This window comes from Bombyx mandarina, chromosome 07, assembly GCF_030267445.1.
Source record: "Bombyx mandarina strain Sakado chromosome 07, ASM3026744v2".
Lineage (NCBI taxonomy): Eukaryota > Metazoa > Arthropoda > Insecta > Lepidoptera > Bombycidae > Bombyx > Bombyx mandarina.
In genome coordinates, this window is record NC_143214.1 from 3,584,907 (window position 1) to 3,602,712 (window position 17,806).

At 37.4% G+C, this 17,806-nt stretch overlaps 1 protein-coding gene and 1 non-coding gene across 4 annotated transcripts in view; one reads left to right on the forward strand and one right to left on the reverse strand.

Moving 5' to 3' along the window:
* The window catches only part of cv-c (RhoGTPase activating protein), a 334,600-nt gene that overhangs the window by 113,852 nt on the left and 202,942 nt on the right, over positions 1–17,806 (reverse strand). The window lies entirely within an intron of this gene.
* LOC149502606 (U6 spliceosomal RNA) lies at positions 8,370–8,476 on the forward strand. The gene has a single exon (XR_016323362.1). It is a non-coding gene; the product is annotated as a U6 spliceosomal RNA (small nuclear RNA).

Genomic DNA, 17,806 nt, shown 5'->3' on the forward strand with positions numbered 1-17,806 from the left:
ACCAAAACGGCACATTAATCCAGCCTACATGTGATAATGAACTACATAACACGGATTACGCTTGACGAAGCGTTTGATCAAGTTGCCTTGTCACTAGACAGGTGTAAATCTGCCTTAATCTTCACTCCATTTGATATTTGGGTCAATTTTGTTACGTCAGCGTTCTGATTGCGTGTTTGTGGGCTTAGAGTGGGAATATTATTAACATAAACGATTTTTGTAAAGTTATCGTATTCTTAAAGGGATACCTTCTATAACAATATGATACATATCATAAAACTAAGGCTTGTACTGACTGTACTGAAGCTAAAAAGTTATTCGCAAATATTAAAATCGTAATAAATATTTTTTATTGTCTATTCTTATAATGCATGCAGTAGCCTGCGAATAAACGAATGGTAAACAGTCGACGGCGCCCTAAGCATGTCATTGCGGATCCTCCCAATCCATTAACGGTGCTTTTAGGTACCTTAAGCACCGTTCACCATCCTCGCCTAACCCGTCGCTTGCAACGAAGAGTTCGGCAAGTAAATTAACCCACAGACACAGCCCACTGAGTTTCTGGCCGGATCTTCTCAGCGGATTCGGATCCGGTGGTAGATTCTGCGAAGCACTGCTCTTGCTAGGACCAGTGTTAGCAACACTCCTGGTTAGAGCCCTGAAAGCTCATCTACACGATAGAGTAGCTCTGATATAGCCTCTCAAGGCTAACGGCATAGGTAGGAAAAAAAAGGTAATAAGAATATAAATAATCTTCATATCGTTTTTTTTTTAATTTAAGGATTCTTTGGAAGCGCAAGTACTATTCGTTGCAAAGCTTTATTCAAAATGTAACTAAAAATTTAGTTAGTGTATGTGGATATTTAATAATAGGAGCGCTTTTCGGCAGCAAAGGCTCGGCAAGTTTATAATGTTTACAAGGTTTTAATATTTTAAACCAAAATTACAAGTTCCATAGCCCCAATATAGGATTAAACTCATCGAACTCGGCAAAGAGTTCTCACTCCTAGTGTTAGGGCTAAAGGTGTCTAATGCAAGGGTTATTGGATCTGATGGATTCTTAAGAACGTGAAGCCGAAGTTAGTTTGTAAGGAATTTGTACGGTAAATAGCTTCAAGTCCAACTATTCAGTATTTCAAAAGTAGCAAAATTGAGGCAATTTCCCACAAGAATATTTTTTTGCAAAATGCTGCGGACACAAAATTGCCTAATTCAAATGAGAATGGCGTCACCATCGTTAATGCACTGACTCAGCATGCGATATAAACACAGCCTGTGACCGATGACGCAAGCTACATCCGCAGTAAATAACATATTGGTGCAGTTTTTGATTAAAGCTTTTGTTTTACCACGGTTTTATGCACGGAAATTACGATAATGTAATTAGTTTCATTATTTCAGATTGAAGTGTGGTATTTCAGCAATGCTTTAGAAAAAGAAACGAATAAAATCGTTAGCGTCCCTTTGCTATTGAAGGGCCAAAAAAAGTGTAAGTACTTCCAATGAATTTAAATTACAATGAATAAAAGGTAAAATAGAAAAAATATATTTTAAATTACTCTTCTTCACTTATCCTCTAATAACTCTCACGCCACAAAAAAATCTAATTCACATAACGGACTCCCGCGTTTTAGAAGATCACGCCGATAAAAATACCAATATCAGTAAACCCCTTTGACCAAATGTTGTACCATTCAGAAACGGGTCTTTTCAAATTGGATATCTTAGGTCTACGTCCCAAAATTAAAAGACCTCTATGCTTAAAGTGATTTCTTGTTTAAAAAGAGTCTTTATAAATTGGGGATGTAGATACGCGTGCCCAAGCAGCTCTTGCACAATGCGGCGTGAGATTCAGTGTGAAATAGCGCTACTGTTATTTTAGCTATAAAAATATTGAGCTTTATTGTGTTGCTCTGTTTATAATGTTATTTAGCTTTTAAATGAACCGGGTTAAATTATTTTCATAAGTACAAATGATTTTAAAATTGATGACGTTAAAAGACCACAGACACTTACATTCTTTTGTTATTGGAAAAATCGAAACTACCTGAGAATCTAAAAGAATAGTTTACTTTTACAATTACATTACCTTTTTTTTTTTTTTAACGCTGGGGAATCCATTTACGGATACCCGGTCGAGAGGGGTAATAGACCGGGTTATGTCGGACTCCGGCGCCTCCAGAGAAGAAGAGGGAGAAGAGGAAGACCAAAGTCCTCCTCTTCTTCCAATTCCTACCGGGAGACTATGCGTTGAGAAAGGCGCGCGAAGCGCTGCCCGGCGTCTACCACGCAGGACCCGCCCCGCAAAACCGACTACCGACTAAGCCCCATCGAGCTCCACCACTCCGACTCAACGAAACCTACGGTACTGCACAATGCGCGCCGCATTACCTAAAATACGCATTGGATAAAAATTTGATTGGACTGTGATTCTTGATCCAAAAATTGTTTTTATTATTAGTTACACCCCATCAGATCTGTTGTCGAGTGGTTACCACCGCTAGTAAGTCGTCTACAGGTAATTTTTCGTTTAAAAAAACAAATACCGAGCCCATTAAATAAACAAATGAGTCTGTTTCCAAAAAAGTCACTTTAAATATATCTACTAAAGAAACTCTTTTTCTCGCAAGTGAGGTCATCCTTCACGCTTAAATTATTTACTTACATTTGCTTTGCACATAAGATGATTTTTCTCCTTACCTCGCTGGTAGCCTAAGGGGCTTTTCCAGCTTCAAGTTTGCTGACAAGACGTTATACTATTCTATTATAGCAGACTCTCTTAATCCCCCTCCAAGAACTTCAACCAAATCACTCCAATACGTAGTATTCATGAGGTAATCAGTTTTTTTTTTATTGCTTAGATGGGTGGACGAGCTCACAGCCCACCTGGTGTTAAGTAGTTACTGGAGCCCATAGACATATACAACGCAAATGCGCCACCCACCTTGAAATATAAGTTCTAAGGTCTCAGTATATGTAGTTACAACGGCTATCCTACCCTTCAAACCGAAACGCATTACTGCTTTACGGCAGAAATAGGTGGGGTGGTGATACCAACCCGTGCGGACTCACAAGAGGTCCTACCACTAGTACAGTCAGATGTGTTGAAACTACACCTTTATTAATGAGTTTAACTGATTTAGATCTAAACTTAGATGATGAACTTCGTAGCACTCTGAACAGAAAAAGGTGAAATGTTTTTATTACTGATTTTTACTTTTATTACATAAAAGTATTACTGATGAGAAAATAACAAATCCCTTTAAAAAATAATTACAGTGTGTTCCAAAATTAAAAGCAAATTTTACATCCATTTTTAAATACGACCCTAGCGTATCCGAAACCTAAATTTACGGAACAAATTAAGTTACGGTAAAGTGTATGTAGAAAGCTTTTCAAATGTGACGTCACATTGAAGCGGTCATCAAAATGTGTCCTTTGACAAGCTGGAGCGTTAAATATATTTAGCCAATATTATGTTTAAAAATGTTCATTTATTAGGACATCATTAGTCAAATGGAATACGAAGGGTTGGTTATTGGGTCTTTGATGTTTGCCTCATAGTTTACGTATTTCGACGCTTTATTAACAATTTGTTAGATAAAGGTATGTACAGGGTGGGCCTAATGGTATTGCCTTCAATTTAAATACGATTTGGATTAGTCCATATAAATAATACAAAATAATTAAATGATTACAAATTTTATTAATATACATATATTTTTTTCGAACAAAATATTTTATAGATTAAAGTGAAACCAAACTTGAATTTAATTTTACCTGTTTAAGAGAGTTAACGAAATTATTAAAATTTTTAAAATATGGATTCACATAATTTCATTCCCATAATTCACATAATTGTGCATTTCCTGTTATATCTTTGCTAACCTTTTGAAGCCTACAGCATGGGTAAAATTACGAGATTATTATATATCAATAGTATTGATTATACTTGAAAAGTCTTTTGTATGCGGCCTTGGAACGGCAGAATACCTATGTGTGTTCTTCTAGTACAAATTTTAATGATACTGTTGTTCACGTACTGAGATTAGATATGAAATTTACCTTCAATCCTGCTGGGTGTGTGCGAAGCTATAGTCATTAGCAGACTTTTAAGTGCTCTCTCTGTTTTAATGTCGGGTCGTGCAATGGTAAAAGGAATTATTTCAAGCCATCATCACAAACAGAATAGGTATAGTGCTGTTGACAAAATTGGTCCACGCTATTACGAAAAAATAAAAAAAGTTACATTTCTAAATTCTCAAGCTTTTTTTAAGAGAATTTGTGACATGGTAACTAAGACCTTTAGGTCAAGTCTTATTTTAATTTATATTCTTATTTTTATGAATATTATATTATGGAGTGAAATTAAATGAAATGAGATGAGATGATATGGAATGAAATATAATCTCAGTAAAATGGTGGTCGTTTACTGAAACTTTTTAGTGGACTTTTTGTAGGATCTCGAGAAGTTACTTCCAGTGGCTTTGTTTTATTTTCCTACATTTGTGCACCTTCACAGATACTAAATAGTTAATAAACCACCGCTCTTACAACAAAACAAATCACACAACTTCACTCCTCGCGTTCCCGCCAAAAAGTCCAATTCTCAACCAATCCAATTCAGTACTACATTTTTTTTTCTCTACCCTCAAAATTCTCAACAACTCTAAATAACACAAAATCTCATATACCCCAAGTGTGAATTATACGAAAATGAATCCTCTATAGTTATTTCTTCGACTTCGGAATTAGAAATAAAAGGCTTCGGTATATGGAAACCTGGCGATGCATCATGCAGTAACGTGTCATGCATTACGCATGAGATCGCATGAAAACCGACGGCATGCATTATGCGTGGAGTGCCGTCAATCACGTGTCAGGAAATGACGTTTGACGGGTTGGTGAGAATCGACCACGATTTTCTTAGTTTTGATTTTAAATCATACCTATTATCCTCGTGCTTTTAGAACAATGAAATGTCGTTAGCTTTAACATTAAATACCTTCGATATCGAAAGTTTGTTTAAAGATTGTGTTAATTTTTATTGTAATTATAATTGAATGCATTAAGCAATTTTCTTATCTATTATCTATATAATATAATCTCTATATATAAAAATGAATTGCTGTTCGTTAGTCTCGCTAAAACTCGAGAACGGCTGAACCGATTTGGCTAATTTTGGTCTTGACTTATTTGTGGAAGTCCAGAGAATGTTTAAAAGGTAGATAAACATGAAAATGCTTGGAATTAAATAAAAATAACAATTTTGTTTTCCCTTTGATTTCCCCCCGTCGGACGGATTCCTTTTGTTTGTGTCTTTTATTTATCAATTGAGGCACTACGAAGTCTGCCGGGTCAGCTAGTTATTCAAATAAAATTGTCAAGTGCCCAACATTTTTGAACTAGCTTAAACGATTAAATTTTCTTTGCTCTGGCAAGTTTATTTATTTTTAGTAAATCCTAACGAAATGATCGGTTCGAGACTAAATACAATTTCCTTATTTATCACACAAATTATGTACTAAACCTTACTTTAACAAACTTTTATTAGCTTGTTGAGTATGTATGTATTTTTTTGTATGTAACGGAGTTTTTGAATGTCAATTTCATCAACTTTAAAACGTCTGATTAAGTTGAAAATTTGTGCACGCATCAAAACTAATGCAATAATTTTATAACTTCACTCTAATATGAAGATTGATAGCGTGATAAGGATAAACAAAAAAAAAGGTGAATTTAATATTTATTTCGGTTTGCTATTTAAAGGCGTTTTAAACTATAATATATTTAGTATTATTTTATGTTTCTGGGAATAAATAATGCGTAAACGAATTTAGAAACAACTGAGATCTAGCACATTCTATTTCATAAAACTACCTCTCAACGGACCTTCTCGTGCGTCCAGTGTATTTGACTTTCGAAAATAAAATATTTTAACAACAATAAATAGAAACTTTAGTGTCCACTTAGCGCGTTGCGAAATGTTAATTTTATTACTACATAATAAAAATTCTTCTCTACGTTTACTGTTTAAACATTTTAAAAGTAATAAAATCTTGTTTTTGTATATTTATAATATATTACATTTAGATAACGGAAAAATGTGTAAGGAGCGTAATATGTGCGCTCGTTTGAAAATTAATGAATAGTGGACATTTGGAAAGCTTCACGTAATAAATTCCAGTTTTTAGTCAAATTACCCTATTAGGATAAAGTTTCTTTTTTTCGATGCTTAGATAGTTGAGCGAGCTCATGGCCCATCTGGTGCTAAGTTGTTACAGAGCCCTTTTTTTCCAACCTACGACGATAGCGCTGAAAGGCTATTTCAGCTTTACCCTAGCGTGTAGGTGAGCTCTCGGGGCTCACACCGGAAGTGTTGCTAACACTGGCCCTGGCAAGAGCATTTGTAAGCCAAAAACTCGACCCTACCCACTAAGCCAGATTTCAGGTTTTAAATCTCACAGACTATTATTAACTATGCCAAAAATTTTCTTAGGCTCAGATTATGAGCAAAAATTTAACATTAATTATTTTCAAAGTAATTTTATATATTTTGTAACTCTAGTAGGGATCGTAAAAGGGTCTTGTGAGAGCTTAATTACACAAAAGCGCCGAGTGCTACAGCCGTTCGGTCGAAAAACACAATATTGATGTTGATGAGTGCTTATCAGTTTCCGGTACAGAGAGTCCTGGTCTTAGTTTGGGCCTTAGTTATTTATTTATAAGTGTCGAAACCTCTTTTATTGCCTCTAAGTCATTTTTATTCTATAACTGAAAAGTGATTGACCAGGAATTACTGGAGCCCATACACATAACCATGTGAATGCTACAAAAAGCTAGGGTAGGTGAGCTCACGGGGCTCAATCTGGAAGAGCTTGCTAGCACTAGTCCTAGCAAGAGCAATGCTTCGCTAAATCTACAACCGAATCGGATTCGCAACTTGCGTATTCTATAAATTGCGTAATTCCTCGTGGTAAGGCAAAATCATTCGTATTGCCGTGTTAGTCAAATATTTGAACAACCAGGTACACAGAATTGTATACTTTGTGAGGATTCAGTTAGAATTATTTACATGCGTGGTTGGCTCATTTTTATATTTAAGAAAGCATCATTAAAATATTAGAAAATTCTTAGAAGATATTCTGTTTTTTTTGCGTTGTGCTGAAAATTAAGCATTTTTTACTTGCGACGTAAGGTTCGCTAAGAGGCCATTTGGTTATTTTTTTTTTTTTTATTGCTTAGATGGGTGGACGAGCTCACAGCCCACCTGGTGTTAAGTGGTTACTGGAGCCCATAGACATCTACAACGTAAATGCGCCACCCACCTTGAGATACAAGTTCTAAGGTCTCAAGTATAGTTACAACGGCTGCCCCACCCTTCAAACCGAAACGCATTACTGCTTCACGGCAGAAATAGGCAGGGTGGTGGTACCCACCCGCGTGGCCTCACAAAAGGTCCTACCACCAGTAATTACGCAAATTATAATTTTGCGGGTTTTTTGATTTTTATTACACAATGTTATTCCTTCACCGTGGAAGTCAATCGTGAACATTTGTTGAGTACGTATTTCATTAGAAAAATTGGTACCCGCCTGCGGGATTCGAACACCGGTGCATCGCTTCAACACGAATGCACCGGACGTCTTATCCGTTAGGCCACGACGACGACGATTACTGTCGGTGTTTAGTTTGACGGTTTTCCTTTAGCGGGTATGGTCTGTTCTGCACGGTCCTTATCATTGTTGCCATTAGTATAATTCCTGTGAATGCCTATAGGCTGTCGATGAGTTACTCGCTGGATCTTTTCAGAATGTCGTGTTTCTCACCCGGCGGTAGATTCAGCGAAGCATTGCTGTCGCTGGGCAGACGTTATCAGATTATTTTAGACTGATTACTTTGAGATCGCTCACCAGTCGAGGCGCACCAGAATAGGCCCACGAGGCTATTGGCAGATATGAAAAAGAAGATGAGAGATTGTCTCTTTATTGGTGACTAGTTGTAAATTGCTTCATAGTAGAAATGGGTAAGTAAATATGACGTCTGGTTCAAAAGCCGTTTGGTCGCATCGTGCTCGACCGATCTCCTTAAAATCACAGGGTCCAGCCTGCAACCAGCACTTGTGCATAACGCCGAGACGTTTCCACACACCGATTGTTCAGTCCTATCAATAAAGCATCAAAATATCCCGTTACAAAACACGTGCTCATTATAATTCAGATCGTGTACGCCCTTTGTTTTTTGAACGGCATTTGGTTGGTGTGCGTTTTAGAAATATTACGAGTATATGTTTTTGATATGTCTGTTGTTTGATTCACGATGACACAGAGATGTATTATTTGAGACTTATCGCTTTTGAACTAAAGGTGGTACTTGCTTCGGCAGTACATATACTAAAATTGGAACGATACAGAGAAGATTAGCATGGCCCCTGCGCAAGGATGACACGCAAAATCGTGAAGCGTTCCACATTTTTGCCCCCCCCCCTCACCCCGTCTTGCATCCATTCCACCCCTGCCCCGTGTGGCAGGGAGCGTCTGCCCGGGTAGTGGGGTTTATCCCGAGGCCCGCTCCGTGCCCCCGTAAGGGAGTACGACGATCCCGAAAGTAAAGTAAGTAACTAAAGGTGGACTGTGTGGAATTTTTAAGGGGGTATATTTATGGTGAAAGGCAGACTAGTTAGTAGTAGATAGTCACGTTCTCGGGCAAAAAAAAAAGGAAAAAATATGTAGAACTTATAAAGTCATTTATTTATTTTGCAATATGCGGATAGATTCGTTAAAAGTGATACGAATTACTAATTAGGGCACAAAGAGAACACGCTTCATCAACTCCGTACTAAGGGCAGGATCTAATTTTGATTATAAAATGCGTACTTAGTTGTTTTAATTATGCACTAATAAATAAATAAAAATGTAGTTTGGTACATATGTATATTTATTTAAATTTTTTTTTTTTTTTTTTTTTTTTTATTGCTTAGATGGGTGGACGAGCTCACAGCCCACCTGGTGTTAAGTGGTTACTGGAGCCCATAGACATCTACAACGTAAATGCGCCACCCACCATGAGATATAAGTTCTAAGGTCTCATTATAGTTACAACGGCTACCCCACCCTTCGAACCGAAACGCATTACTGCTTCACGGCGGAAATAAGCGGGGTGGTGGTACCTACCCGTGCGGACTCCCAAGAGGTCCTACCACCAGTGATTACGCAAATTATAATTTTGCGGGTTTGATTTTTATTACACGATGTTATTCCTTCACCGTGGAAGTCAATCGTGAACATTTCTTGAGTACGTATTTCATTAGAAAAATTGGTACCCGCCTGCGGGATTCGAACACCGGTGCATCGCTACACACGAATGCACCGGACGTCTTATCCTTTAGGTCACGACGACTTCAAAATTCCGTTCGAGATTTGTAGCAATTTATATAAATAGGCAATTTCAATCATTTGGTGATGACTAGTAATAAAAAAAAATCGACTATCAAAAAACGCTATGTAAATCTCAAGCGTTTTTAAGAAAATTATTTTATTGTTGCGTAAATCTCAAGCGTTTTTAAGAAAATTGTTTAATTATGTTTTTAAGAAAATATTTTCTCAGTTACTTTATTTCTTTCAGACAGTAAAATTAACATTTGAACAACCGCTCAGAAGCAAAGTACCTTTTGCTCTCAGTATTCGCAGTGACCTTCAGGTGCTGAGCGGAGGTGCCTAAATAAACGATGAGATGTACAAAATAAATTAGTCAGTGTATTCGTAAAATTATCTTACGTTTCTTGTTGGCTGATGTCAAACAAGAGAGACACCTATTGTAGGGTGCAGTGTGGGTTTGTTAATCAAAGATTATGTTCCTCAAAAATGTTTGTTGTTAAAATAATAAGCTAAATCAATGAAACGCTAAAGCTATGAATGCACCCGGGTGACGCGGCTGTTGATCGTGCATTGACGATTTGTGGAAATTAAGTTAATGCGTCACGCGAATTATGCTGACAAAGGTGTTCGGTAATATACCTATCACCTACCATTGAGCGCAGTTTGTTTTATCTAAACTTAATATTATAAAGCTGAAGAGTTTGTTTGTTAGAACGCGCTAATCTCAGGGACTACTGGTGCGATTTGAAAAATTCTTTCAGTGTTAGATGGCCCATTTATTGAGGAAGGTTATAAGATATGACATCAGAGCAAGACCAATACAAGTGGAGCACCAGTAAAGAATGTTTCAAAATAGGGGTGCAAATAGCTCCTTAACATTCTATAATTCAAAAATATTTTCACTTTCTACATAAATGAAGTGGGGGGTAATATTTAGCGTTAATGCCAAAGTAACTATTCCACGCGGACGGAGTCGCGGGCAAAAGCTAGTTCATTCTATAAACTACCAAAAGCCTAAGAAAATATGAGAACTGGTGTTTTAATGAGATTTGTGAATTAGAACAACCAGCATGTTGGATGTTCGAACGAGTTTAGGCAACTTTAGTTAGCGTTACAATTTCAGATTTACTTGCTGAAAACTAAATGTTTATTTTCTAGTGAATTATGAAATGAATTTTTTTTTTTTAATTTACCTATGCTTGTAACCTTGAGAGGCTATTTCAGCTTCACCCTAACGTGTAGGTGAGCTCACGGGGCTCAAACTGGAGTGGTGCTAACGCTGACCCTATCAAGAGCAGTGCTTCGCAGAATCTACCACCGGATCGGAAACGCGACCCACTGGGAAGATCCGGCGAAAAACTCAGTGGACTGTGTCTATGGGTTAATTCGCTCGTCGAGCCCTTCGTCGCAAGCGGCGGGTTCGACGAGGATGGTGACCGGTGCTTGTGGTACCTAAAAGCACCGTTAATGGATCGGGAGGATCCGTAATGACGTGTGTATGTAATGTTGTGACTTTGGCTCCATTGGCACAGCATCACTGCCTACAGATAATTGTTAAACAACGAAAGTTCGCCGCGACGAGCCAACAAAGAACTTCAGTTACCGATTATTTTCGTGTTTTATGAATTATTTTGGTTTTTTATGAATTATTTTGGTGTTTTATGGATTATTTTGATGTTTTATGAATTACTTACGAAAATTGTCGTAACTAAAATATCACAAGCAATTGTATGTCCAATAACCAGTCAACCAGGTCACATCAATATGGCCGCTATTACTGCTAAATGAACCCTAAAATACATTTCGTTTGTAGTATCTTGAAAATAAAAAAAAACTAAAGGCATACAGCGAAATTCAGTTAAGAGCACAATTCACTTGCGTAACGTGTTCGCCCTTAAATGGTCAGTAAGGCGTGTAATTACCGACCGACCGGACCGAGCGAATAGAGCGGTCACGAACAATAGACGAGGACGGTCATTGTTGGTCGTGTGCACCCGGCTTTAGTGAATTGTTTAGTTTGAAAGCGAATTTTTTTTAGCGTACATAAAATACAACAACATATCGATGTTTCAATCAGCACCGGTCACCGTTCTCATCGAACCCGTCGCTTGCGACGAAGGGCTCGGATTGAACTTCAAACATATTTACCCGGTTCAAATAATTGATTTTTTTTTATTTATTATGATATGGTTTTCAAATTTTAAGCTTTAAATGGCTCTCGTCTAAAGATGCAAAAATGTCACTTTAACCAAATCTCCTTTCACCCCTCGATAATATGATGAAAAGCGAAAATTTAATCATAAAAAAATACACCATATTGCGTTACAGGTTTTTGACTCGTCCATATCGTATCATTCATTAACAAAAAAAAGCTATGAATTGAAATGATTTTTTTTTATGGATAGATGCAACTTGCTGCATTTACCACAATCCATACTAAGATAATAAACGTGAAAGTGTGTTCGATTGCTTGTTTGTGTGTTTGTTTGTCATTCTTTCCCGTAGAAATGAAGCAAAAGATTGTTTTTATAAAGTGATAGTATTAGGTCTGGAGAATGAAAACCATCTCATTCCCACGATGAACTATACTAACACTTTTCCCCGACCACGCGGTCGCAGCCGTATAAACTGTATACCGCAATATTGGGTCTGAAAGCGTTGTTAGTAATTGCAGCAAAACAATATTGAGTCTCTATGAAATATCTTAATAATTTAGGGTTCGAATGAAAAAGTTGAAACGACTGTTTACCAAAATTCTCATTTTTTAATATTGTCTTTGTGACCTATTCGCTAGCAGCTTAAGGAGTTATTCTAGCTACGCGTGGACGGGTATGTGAGCTTACAGATTCAACCTGGGAGAATTTGCTAGCACTGGCCCTAGCAAGAGGCTTAGAGTGTTAGAGGCTAGCAAAATCTACCACCGGATCGAAATCGCGATCCACTGACAAGGTCCGGCGAGAAACTCTGTGGGTTTATTGTTGTGAATGCCACCGCCCACTTTGAGACGTTATCGAAATGAGCCGGTATTCTTTTTTATTCTTTTTTTTAGTGCTTAGACGTGTGGACGAGTTCACAGCTCACCTGGTGTTAAGTGGTTACTGGAGCCCATGGACATCTACAACGTAAATGTGCCACACACCTTAAGATATAAGTTCTAAGATCTCAAGTATAGTTTATATATATATATATATAACGGCTGCCCCACCCTTCAAACCGAAACGCATCACTGCTTCACGGTAGAAATAGGCGGGGCGGTGGTACCTACCCGTGCGGACTCACACGAGGTCCTACCACCAGTAGTATTATAATATTCCTTATTCATTTGTCTGCTTTTCACAGCACACGCAGTAGTCAGCCACTTACTTGATCCAAACGTTCTTTAATCACATTTTGATCGATTCATTATTCATATTGATGTACGTGAAGATAAATTATGCAAATGATCAATACTACGGGACATCGTAGGCAATATTCATTTCGTAATATACGACTGAGATCACGTTTATGATTTATTGTGCACATTTTTTTTTAATGTTTATTTTAATTCGACAGTTGCCGCTTATCGCTTGAAATAAATGTTCCTTAATTTAGATTTATAAAATCATGTTCAGAAATAACTGAATGGCCATTGGCTGTCAAACTTTGTTGATGCTATACTTAATTCGCAAAAAAAATATGGTAATTGAACACACTTACATACATTGTGTGTCAAAAATATTAAACTGGCCCTTAAGCCAATGGTCTATTATGATATATTAATGATGATGATTAATAACTAATGCCAAATAATTATATAAATAACAAAATGGCCAACTTCATTTAAAAACCAAGTTTGGTATTTGGTCTTTTGAGCATCATCGGTATCCATCAACTTATTTCCTTTATAACAAGTATTAAATTTAATTTGCAATGTCTTCGCGTGGGGCATTATGCATTTGCAACTCTTTATTAGCTAAGCAGCTAAGCCATAAGAGCTTGAAGCTCACGACCTACCGGATGTTAGGTGGATACCAAAGTCCATAATATACGCTACTACATTAATACCACTGCTTATCTTGAGATTAAATCTTATACCTTTAAACGAGCAATTCTTGTATATTAATATATAGGTATAGGTATGTATATAATCTGAATCTCGGAAACGGCTCCAACGATTTTCATAAAATTTATTATACAGGGGATTTCGGGGGCGATAAATCGATATAGCTACGATTTATTTTTAGAAAATGTTGTTTTATTCGTGTTTTCAATAATCAACTCTTCCCGACATCTATTGGCGAATAATAATACTAACCGCTTTAAAGACGCAACAAGATGGCGTTATAAAAAAAACCGTTTTCATCATCTAGTTTTTATTAATATCTCGTAGGATTTGATACTATACTAGTACATATCTGCATGAGTCTGCAATATGTCCAAATAATTTTATGTAAGATTAGAAATAAGCGCGAATAGAGAAATTTGGTAAAATTAACGTGCAAGGAAGCTACTATTACTAAGCAACAGGGTAGTGACTGGAAAAAATACAGATTGTAGACACGTGTCTTCTGTTAGATAATGATAAATTTTCATTATTATTTTCCTCTCACAAAATAATTAGGTAAAATATGGCTTAGAAAGTCAACAAGAATACCCACTTTTGCTATAGTTAAAAAGTGAAAACGTTATTTTACGATCGAACAAAGTCGATTAAATGCAAATTTGTTGTAACTTAATCGATAAAAGTATCGTATTACGTTTAGAACGAATTCATATTAAGAACGCGAATGATTTCACTTGAACTAAACGACACCGCGAATAACATTAAAACGTTCTGTAACTTCTATTAGATTATACCAAATGGAACTTTCTATTTGTACAACAGTTAGAATCGATTTCCGAACGTCGTGCGAGTAGTCAGATTCGGCAAAAACTCCAAATTATGCCGCCCACGCCATTGTCGTAATGACAGGACCTGACTGTTTTATTTAAGACGGGCTCACACTAAGCGATATTTCTTTTGTTATTAAAGGAACAAACGGCTCTTGAAAATTATAAGTTTTTTGTTTCTATACCAGTATTAAATCGTTAAATGTTAGCATATGTACATCTTATGAGATAGTAATCTACTTAGAGCAAAATAAGATTCTAGGGTCTTAGATAGGAAGATGCAAAGGGGCACTTCGAAACAGTTATAAAGTTTGCTTATTTTCTATTCCCACGCTGCCAGTAAAAGCATTTTAAACGCCAATAAAAATGCTACGTTTGATCTATGATTATGTTAAGTTATTTAGTGTACTCGGCTTAGAGTCTTTGAGAGCCATAGTTCATACATAATAAGTCCTAGCGCTCGCAATAGATTAGAGAGTTAATTAACGCAAATCTGTATCCACTGTACAAAAATAAGATTTATTTGTTCTGTACCCACAATTAATCCTGGAGAAGTTGGCACAGCCATTGTAGCTTAGGAAAAAATAGTAGCATCAACGTCTGACAGATGGAGTTCTTTCATAAACTGTGAGGTTTTTTTTATTTTTTTTTATTGCTTAGATGGATGGACGAGCTCTCAGCCCACCTGGTGTTAAGTGGTTACTGGAGCCCATAGACATCTACAACGTAAATGCGCCACCCACCTCGAGATATAAGTTCTAAGGTCTCAGTATAGTTACAACGGCTACCCCACCCTTCGAACCGAAACGCATTACTGTTTCACGGCGGAAATAGGCGGGGTGGTGGTACCTACCCGTGCGGACTCACAAGAGGTCCTACCACCAGTGATTACGCAAATTATAATTTTGCGGGTTTGGTTTTTATTACACGATGTTATTCCTTCACCGTGGAAGTCAATCGTGAACATTTGTTGAGTACGTATTTCATTAGAAAAATTGGTACCCGCCTGCGGGATTCGAACACCGGTGCATCGCTTCAACACGAATGCACCGGACGTCTTATCCTTTAGGCCACGACGACTTCAATACTACGAATTTGATGAATATAATTTAAATGATAGTCGCAATCAAAGCAATACCATCGACGTCGGCCTAAGCTCTTCATTACGGATCCGCCAGATCCATTAACTGTGTTTTTAAGTACCACAAGCACCGGTCACCGTCCTCATCGAACCCGTCGCTTGCGACGAAGGGCTCGGCGAGTGAATTAACCCATAGACACAGCCCACTAAGTTTCTCGCCGGATCTTCTCAGTGGGTCGTGTTTCCGATCTCGTGGTACATTCTGCGAAGCACTGCTCTTGCTAGAGCCAGTGTTAGCAACACTCCCGGTTTGAGCCCCGTGAGCTCACCTACACGTCAAGGAGAAGCTGAAATAGCCTCTGAAGGCTATCAGCATATTATGCAGGAAGACAAAGTAGTTGTAATAAATATATAAAAAAAATCCTTTTTTTCTTCGGTGTTCGCGAACCGTAGACATTTTTAAAACTACTTTGACGATTTGATCACAATATTCACACATCGACGTATAGCAAACATCTTGAGTATTCTTTGTAAACGAAAACTGTAAAGCACTCAAAAACGCGGAATTAACGAAATGAAAAGAATAAGCTCGAAATTAAATCGTAATAATATATTGAGCTGCGACCATGTAAGCCCGCTCTTATATATTTGCATGTAGGAAGACGAAGTGTTCGCGACGATCGTTTAGTTATGAAAGTTAATGATGTCTAAGATCAAAATGTTGCTTGCAAGCAAACGAATCAAGCGAAACGAACTGACTCATCCGTAAAAGTCGTGTTCTATGATTTCATTGGGTTTAATACCTCCGTTTTAAGTTAGCATCCAATGATTTTTTATACAACAGATATGTTATCTTCATAATAACTGACTCTTCAAATCTGATCGCGCCATATATATCTACATACCTACCGATATAGTACACACACATGTTGACAAGTAGCATTAATGAAAAGTACAAAAGATGGGATAAGCCCGTGAGTAAAAAAGATAGCTATAATTGGAACGATTGCACTTGTTATATTATTATTGCCTTTGTTTAGACGCGACTGAAGACGAAACGTCCCAATTGGCCTGTTTTCGAGTCTTCACTTGACGTGCGCTTGAAGCATATCTGCTTCTTTTTACATATAAAATATCATTGTTAGCAGCGGTTATTTCCAACAGCATACAAATTAAAATGTATCTTTTTCAGTGGTAATTAGAACGAAAATGAAATTTTTTTTATTGCTTAGATGGGTAGACGAGCTCACAGCCCACCTGGTGTTAAATGGCTACTTGAGCCCATAGACATCTACAACGTAAATGTGCCACCCACTTTGAGATATAGGTTCTAAGGTCTCAAGTATAGTTACAACGGCTGCCCCACCCTTCAAATCGAAACAAATTACAGCTTCACGGCAGAAATAGACAGGGTGGTGGTACCTACCCGCGCGGACTCACAAGAGGTCCTACCACCAGTTATTACGCAAATTATAATTTTGCGGGTTTGATTTTTATTACACGATGTTATTCCTTTACCAGCTGACAGTCTTGAGAAGCTAATTTAGCGTAACCTTAGCTAGTAGGTGACCTCACGGGGCTTAAGCTGGAGTGATGCTAACACTGACCCTAGCAAGAGCAATGCTGCGCAGAATCTACCACCGGATCGGAAACGCGACCCACTGAGAAGTTCCGTCGAGAAACTCAGTGGGCTAATGTTTTTCCAAGCGACATTTTAACAAACTTATGCAATGGATAAATAGGATAAATTTATCGAATTTTCTATAGTAATAGACAAAAAATAGTTTCGATACCGTAAATCATTTTTACGCGTTCGCATAAATCATACAGAATAACTAGGAAGTAATTAAGAACGCCCGAAACACTAAATCACAAACTCACAAAAGACGCCAATGAAATATATAGTTCGACCGCGGTCTTTCGTAGTGTTTATCACGCCACTTAATACGTCATTTGACATCACATTTATTGCTGTTATTGACGTGAGTGAATTATCTATCCTAATATATTATAAATCTACAGTGGTTTTTACGGATGTTCCGTTATAACTACTGAACCATACATCCGATTGACTTGAAACTTGGTATCCATGTGGAAAATACATGTACTTAATGGATAGGCTAATATTTATACGAGTGCTGGACTCCCTAATAATAATGACAATAAATAGTAATGTTAATTTTTAAGTGACCAGCGAAGCGGGCGCGTACGGCTAGTTTTATATAAACCATTCCACCTACCAGGCTACCCATTCCACTTTTACTTTTCATGAGCGTAATCGGTTCGTTCGAATTCATTGTTTACATGATGAAGGTGTTTTGTTTTTAAAGTTTTGTTGTGTTTATGCGCAATTAATGGTATACGCCCCGGTCATCGTTCTTGTGGAGCCCGTCGCTTGCGACAAAGGACTCGACGAGTAAATTAACTCTCAGACACAGCCCACTGAGTTTCTCGCCGGATCTTCTCAGTAGGTCGAGTT